Below are 7,758 nucleotides of genomic sequence, written 5' to 3' on the forward strand. Positions count from 1 at the left end.
GGGATTGGATGAGGGAGCTGAGCTCCCATGTGGGTCATTACATTTTGATTATGTGGAGGGTGAGCTGAGCTCCCCAATTTATTATATATTGTGTTTATAGGTCGAGCGAGTCAAAAACTCCCCGTTAAATGGTCCTTTTTATGGCCGGATTCAGTCCGGTTCAATTCTTGAAATTAGGATCAAATGGGCCTTGGAGTTGGGTTGAGGAATAGTTAGGCTTACTACGGGCCTCGGGGGCTTTAGGCTGACTCAGGTCCTAGTGCCGGTCTGGCCCATAGGTTGGGTCGTGACAATAGGAGATTTAAATGGGAAAAGGAAGAAATAAAAGGGAAATAATGAAGAAAGACTAAAATGGGTAAGAGTTTATAGGGGGATGATACTTTTTTATAATATAATAAGATACAGTAATTGAAGATTAAAAATACTCTGGGTAGAAAAGATCGACGCTGTCAGCAAATGTGGTATTGAGATCTCCGAAACCTGAGCCAAGCACATGAAGAATTTAGTGAAAAAAAATAATTAAGAAAACTATATTATGACAGCTTATCTTCAAATAAAATTAGCTACACAAGTTACTTCAAAGTTCAACAGAATAAACCCCAATGCAAGACCAGCACCGGCGGCCAAAAATATAACCTATCAGGGAATCTTAGGTTTCGTCTGGATGGGTTGAAGGGAGGTTTACTAAAATAAGATAAGAAAATGTATGATATGATAAGATAAGATAATAATTTTATTTATATTCGAGAGGAAGGTAAGGTAAATAAATGTTTTATAATTTAATTTTGTTTTGTTGAATGGTATTCGAAGGTAAGTTTAAATATAAAAATTATAAAATTATTCTTTTTAAACTTATTATTTTATAATAAAAATGAATAATTTATACTTTTTTTAAAACCAATATGGACAATCTAAAAAATCAACAAATAAAAATTTTTTCAACCCTCCCCAACCCACCAAATTGATGGGTTGAAAATTGAAGGGTTTTGTTGGTTTGGGGGGGAACTCTCAATTTCCTTGACCCTTTCCAACCATCCTTCTTAAGTTAAAATTTTCTTAAAATCATCCCTTACTTTCCCTTACCACAAAAACCTCTCAATCCAAACAAAGGGTTATGTAATGGAGGTTTTACTTCAACTATTTATGTTGCCTATGCTTCAAGAAAACGAAATTATGCCAGTATCGAATTCCACTACATATTAAGTTGCAGCCTTGGTAAAAACTGAATCCACAGCACAAGGAAAAGACCAAAAAATCCAACCTCCAACCCAAAAATAATCATGCAGTGATATCATTACCCCATATATATATATATGAATAATGTCTGTTATGCAATTCGAATCACATAAAGGGTTCCATAAGTGGAGGAAAAAAGATAAAAGAAAAATTCAGAATACTCACTGCTGCAACAGTTAGAGCAGAGAAAGCGGCGAAAATAACCCAAGGATCATAGGCAGCCAATTGCCACACCCGACCAAGTGCCCGTCACATGGTCACCGGTATTAGTGAAACTACGTAACCACCGTTCCGATATACTGCAGTCTTTTCACCAAAATTAACCCCCCAATTTTTTTTAGCTTGGAAACACAATTTTTCCAATTCAAGGAATCATTGATGGTACTGTGCAACACCACCATCTACAAAAAACCTTGCTTGATCCTAACTGTTTCTCAATTTCTCAACAAAGCCAAAGCCTTGGGAGATGAGCTTTCTAGGAAACCTCTCTCTCTCTCATTTAATGTTGTTCAAACTCCTCTCGCTTCTCTTTCTCTAATACATGCATGCAACAAATCGAAATAATAATAATGGGGTGTAATAATATAATCAAAATCAATAAAGGGGGGGGGACTTGTCAAAATCAAATGTGTAAAAACCATACCGCCAATGTTTGTGTGTCGGCGTTTTTTTCTTATTAATTGACACAATCAAAGTCACGTTTGTTCAACATCTCGTCTTCGTCCTTTTTCGAATTCGATCTTGTTAATTATCTTCTTCTCCATCTTCTCTCTCTCAATCTCTTCTCAAACATCGGGTATCCTATTCACTAATTATAATTTTCATATATTACTCATCATTGCAAACATATAGTTACTATCTGTTCAAAAAATTTACCATGATAATTTCCTTTTTTTTTTTTTTTTTTTTTTTTTTTTTTTTGAAGGACCAGGACCAAGAGGGATGGGGCCATGCAAGGATGAAATGATCGCTCTGATTGCCCACCATGGATGATTGGCATGTCCGTTAGGGTCATCCGGAATGTGACAAGTTTATATTAGTTCAAATGGTTATTCAATCATTTAATACCAAAATTTGCTTTTTTTTTTTTTGGGGTGGGTGGTGAGTAAATTGGTCATCGCATTGCTTGTCCTTATACCCATGAGCAAAGCGGTATGCGGAAAGGAAAAAAATCATTTTTGGTTGACTTACTCTTACTTTTTTTGGCTCATGCCAACTTGCCCTTTTCATCTTGAGAATCCAAAATATTCTTTTTTTCTTTTTTTTTTGGTATATATATTTTTCCTTTATTGCTATAATACTATTTTTCCATATGCCGATTATCTTCTTCCATTCCTGTCCCACGTCCTATTCAAGAACATGGCTTTAATATTACTAGTTTTTTTCCTTCTTTTCACAAGTCTCATTCATCTCCTTCTTCTTAATGATGCACCCACCTTGCCATCATCTCCAATTTTTACCGACTCCTCTCCAAATTATTACTGTTGACACTCACACCACTAAATCGGCCTAAGTCTTATACCTCTTGTCTACTACCCCCGAACACCACACACCACCAAACTCAACCAATAGAACACATCCTATGCTCTACTACGACCCAACCAAAAAAAAACAAATGAAATCAACTGGTGAACCTAAAACACGCTAAAACAAGCTATACCATATGCAGAATGGGAGGGTAGATGATGCAGATGAGCTTCTACTTCTTCAAAAAAAATCGTTTTGGTCTTTGGTTCCCATTGAAACAAGAAACAAGAATGTGTTTGTGGATTTGGATTTTTTTAATTCATTCGTTACAAGGGCTCGTTTGGTAGCCAGGTATTATTCAGCAGTGGTATTGATTATTAACTTTTTTTTTTTTTTAATTATTTATAAATACAACGGGACGATACTTTCTTCTTCTTTCTTCACCATTAAGCAGTTGACATATCAATGCTTTTCTTCATGGCTTCTTTCATGATGAGTTATATATATATGCGCCCACTTTTTTAAATTATCGTCGTTTCTGATCATGTTTGTGTTTTCAGCTTTCTTTATATTATAGCAAAGGCCCCCTGGCCAATGGTTTATGTTAACTTTGATTTATGTGGACGACATAATTCTAACTTGTTCCAAATTCAATGAGTCTGACGACTTCAATAATTGGGTTCGTTTTTTCGTTGAAGGAAGCACCGGTATGGCCAAAAATTTAATCTCCACATCCTCAGAGAAGCTACACCAATTTCCGCCAGGCAAAATTGACGGAAGAAACTCAAAAAACTTCCTAATTCTCCCATGCAGCTCAAAATTTTCTTCTCGCTGCTCTCCTTCAAACTGCTCTACATGATCATTTTTAGCGATGGAAAATCCGTTAATTGAAGAAGACTTCAGAGGACAGAAACAACGTAGTCCACTGCCAAGGGAAAATTCAGAGGGAGAGAATCGGAGTTTAGTATTGGCAGCTGGGCGGATGCTGAGAGGTCGTTGATTCTTGCAGTGAAGCAAAGAGAGGAAGCGACGCTGTGCTAAAGGATTGCACAGCAGCAAAGCCATGGATTCTGCTCTGTTTTCAACTATTCTAGTCCCTGTGGTGCAGGAGATTTTTGGGAAATTTAGAGGAGGCGTAAGAAATTTGCTTTTTCATGAACGAAAGAGCTCCAGAGAAAATGCAACCCATCGAATTTCGCTTTTTTTTTTTTTTCCTATTTTAATTGTTTAAAAAATTGATGGTTAAAAAAAATTATAGGTATAAAAATATATATTTTTATTAGTTATTAATTTTTTTATAATTAATTTAATTTAATTCGTTAATAATAATAATAATAATAAATTAATCGGTTTATGATATGAAGGATTGAATTAAAGAAATTATTCATGAATCGATTCATCAAATGATGTTTCACTCCTAACCATTAAACGACATCATTTCATTTTTTTTTTCGACCGGTGCAATATTTTGACACGAGTACGTAAAATCAATGTTCGGCTTCCGTGTGCCGATTCACGGATTGCAATATTTTCCCGACACGGCTCTCGTCTACATAACGCCACGTTGACATATTTTCAGATGGAAGTACCCTCTTAGATTCGCCAGATTGTCATGGCTACGACAAGGATATTTTAGTCATTACATATTTAAAACTCGCTAAATGTCTACACCAGTTTTGTCACCTATAGAACCTCGCATCACACTTATCCTCTCTCTTCGTCTGTTCCCCGGCGACGCCAACATGGCCGGGGTTGTTGGAAATTTAGCTTTATTTCTAGCCTTGGCCTCACCTTGGCCTGTAATTCAGGATCGGAAGACCCAACCGGTAGTTGTAGACTTTGTTTTGAAGCTTCCGATGAGGGATCCTCAATCCTACGCTACTTCTCTGGCAGATAAGAGCTTCAAATCGGACGGCGAAGCTAGGAGACAGCGAGTGGTGGCTAGAGGAAAAGCGAATTCAAAAGTGAATGGCGTGGATTTCGATAGCGATGAAGAGAACGGGAATGGGAATGGGAATGGAGTAGGGGAAGAAGAGGAATTTGATTGGGAGAACGAGAGTGAAGGTGATTGAGGAGATGAGAGAGTTAGAGAAGAAGGCCGAGGAGTTGCTAAACAAAGTGGAGGATAGCGAAAGTGAGGATAGATAGGAGGATGAAGTAGAGAAGAAGATGAGAGTGAGAAAAGAGCTCGAAAAGGTTCCTTCTTTATCCATACAAAATCGATCGTCTTTGAAAAAAAGTGTCGTCTTTATTTCATTGACTGACAAAGGGCATGTACGCATGAGCCATTGACTTTCTTGAAGCCGCACTCAATCAATCCAAGGCTCACTTTGAGATTGGATTTCTGATGACCAATAACGACGTCTTCTAGGCACACTTCACCATATTTCGATCACAAACTGCATTGCTCTTTACCAGCAATTGGAAAAGCAGCAGCCCAATCTCAATATCCAACGACAAGCTGCAGATCTTCGCTATATTTTGCGAGCACCTAAGCTTAGGATATCCCAGGAAGAGATGGTTATCATTCCACTCAATGGTTCCAGTTATGACAGGTAAATTTTGCTTCTTTTTTGTTCAATCACCTAAGCTTAGGATATCCCAGGAAAAAATAGTTGTTGCTGTAAATGTAAAAATATAATGATATTCTCTGTTTTCTTATCAATTGGCAATGGTAATCCTATCATAGTAAAAATATCTTAGAGAGTTGCCACAGAAGGCGAGCATAGAGAATTCAACACTCTGCTCAGGGTTAATTTTATTTATTATTATTATTATTACTTTTTAATTTTCTCTCTGTACACTCAATCTTGTCATCTTCTTCTTTAATTGCATATGGCTTCAAGCATAATAATGAGCAAATGGGAGAGATAATTAATTTGATTAATATGATATTGTAATACCCTAAAATTTTAAATTTTATGAGCATTTTTGGTATTTTAATTTTATTTAAATTTTAGGAATTTTTTTGAGATTTTTTGGATTTTAAAAATCGGGTTCGATTTTTCGAAAATATAAACTTTGATGATTTTTAAAAATTAATTTAAAGACTACGTGGCAAAACTAAAAATATATTTAGAGTCTACGTATTTTTCTGAGTTTTTTGAAATTTTTTCGGAATTTTTGGACCTCGTTTTTTGTCCCGAGGCAGAGTAAAAATTCAAAATTTTGTATCCTGAATCGGACCGGCCGAATCTAACAGGACCGAATCGGACCGGTCGAATCGGACTGCTCCCTTTTTCTTCCTCCCTTTTCTTCCGCGCGTCCCGACCTCCTCCTCTTCTTTCTTTCTTTTCTCTCTCCTCCCCCTCGTGGCCGACCACCTCCCCACCACCACTCACCACGGTAGCCTCACCGTCGGTAGGCCAGGCCGCCCCAAACGGCCGGAAAACGGGCGCAAACGTCCTCCCCTGCGCGCGCGACGTTTCGACTTCCCCGGCCAAAATCCGATCGATCCGGCCACCAATCGGACCGGGTCTTGTGTCTAAAATCATCTACTCAACGAGAGCTTTCCATAGACACCAAGAATACCGAAATCCATCGAGCGGTTTGTCCGATTTTTGCTCAGGAAGTTTTAGCCCATTTCGACTTTTGGGCTAGATTTCTCACAAACCGTGAACCCCACGAGAAAACCGAGAGTACCAGCGCGCTCCACTCGTCGAGAGCTTCGCGGCAACGTAAATTTCGAATTTTCCCGACACCGTTTTTCGGTGGGTCCCACGGAACTTCGCAGTGTTTTTCCGAGCATTAAATGAGCTTAGAAAATTCTAAAAAATTTATGTACTAACCCCCATGTTATGGGCTTCGTGTAGGTATCCTCAATTCGCGGAAATTCGATAGTTGTCCGGGTCCGTGAATTTCCGGCCAGACAGACCCGTTACCGGAAAAGTCTCCGAATTGGATCGAGGTTTTGGCTATCCCCCCATTGTCAGACGTCCCGAGCGCGTCCCCAAAGTCGGAATCGACAAAGGTAAACCCGAACCTTACTTTTTTTGTAATTTTCTAATGCTTAAATAAGATTAAAAATCCATAAAATATTCGTGGTAGCTTAGAAAATTATGATTCTTTTTGCAATAGCTTAGTAATATTGCTAAGGACCGCGGGGCAAAGTTTTAGAATTTTTAGAGCTTATTTGGGTAGTTTTTGCAAAAATGATTAATTATAAGGACTAAAATGAAATTTTACATATTGTGATGGATGACTGATTTGATGGGCCCAGGAGGGGCTGTGTGATGTGATTGAGTTGTGGATATATGGATTATGAGTATAGGAGTGTGTTTTGAGCCCTTTTGCAGGTTGGGTAGGTCCTAGGTATAGGGGAGACTCTGCCGGATTTTCGGCACGACTTAGGACGTATTGGTCTTTTTCTTTGTTTGTATTGAGTCAGATTTATTAAATGATTGTAATAAAATTGTCAGGTGAACCGGGACAGCCTTCTTCCTCAGCCCAGCCGCCTCAGTGACCACCGTCAAGTTTGTGAGTAAAATATTAATTTTAATTGTAATTTCGATATTATTATATGTTCAAGCATGCCCATGCATCACTTATATGCATATATTTATATAGTTAAAGTTTAGGCACGATTTATGTTGCATTCATAACTGTTGACGTGCCATGGATGTTGTTGTGGTAATTTGGAGCAGTGTGCGTGCGTTGGTGTGCATGTGATGTGGTGTGGACTATGGACAGGACGGGTAGTCACGACTTGAGTTCTTCGCTGGGACCCGATCCTTCGGGGGGTAGTCACGGCTTGAGTTCTTCGCTGGGACCCCCGATTTGGTTTATTAAGTGAAAGTCCGGCTTGAGTTCTTCACGGCACTGTGTTGGATTTAAGAGAGCTGTATAGGGGATCAGCTCCCATATATTATGATTGATGCTACAGGGTGCGTGAGTGCTCCAAATTACCTTTTTGCTGTTATGATGTGAACTTATTGTTGATGTTGCATTTCACTCTACAGGGTGCATTAGTTTTAGATAGTTATAGAGATTATGGTTAAAATTGATATTTTACTCTCTGAGTCGAACGCTCACTCCTGTTCAAAAATTTTTCCAGGC

General features: G+C 38.3%; 1 long non-coding RNA gene across 1 annotated transcript; it reads right to left on the reverse strand.

Annotated features, from left to right (window-relative positions):
• Positions 1–336: 336 nt before the first annotated feature.
• Positions 337–1,503, reverse strand: LOC131169693 (uncharacterized). Its single transcript, XR_009140585.1, has 2 exons — positions 1,402–1,503; positions 337–480 (listed from the first exon to the last, which is right to left on the reverse strand). It is a non-coding gene; the product is annotated as an uncharacterized LOC131169693 (long non-coding RNA).
• Positions 1,504–7,758: the final 6,255 nt, after the last annotated feature.

The sequence above is a fragment of the Hevea brasiliensis genome, chromosome 10 (genome assembly GCF_030052815.1).
Source record: "Hevea brasiliensis isolate MT/VB/25A 57/8 chromosome 10, ASM3005281v1, whole genome shotgun sequence".
Classification (NCBI taxonomy): domain Eukaryota; kingdom Viridiplantae; phylum Streptophyta; class Magnoliopsida; order Malpighiales; family Euphorbiaceae; genus Hevea; species Hevea brasiliensis.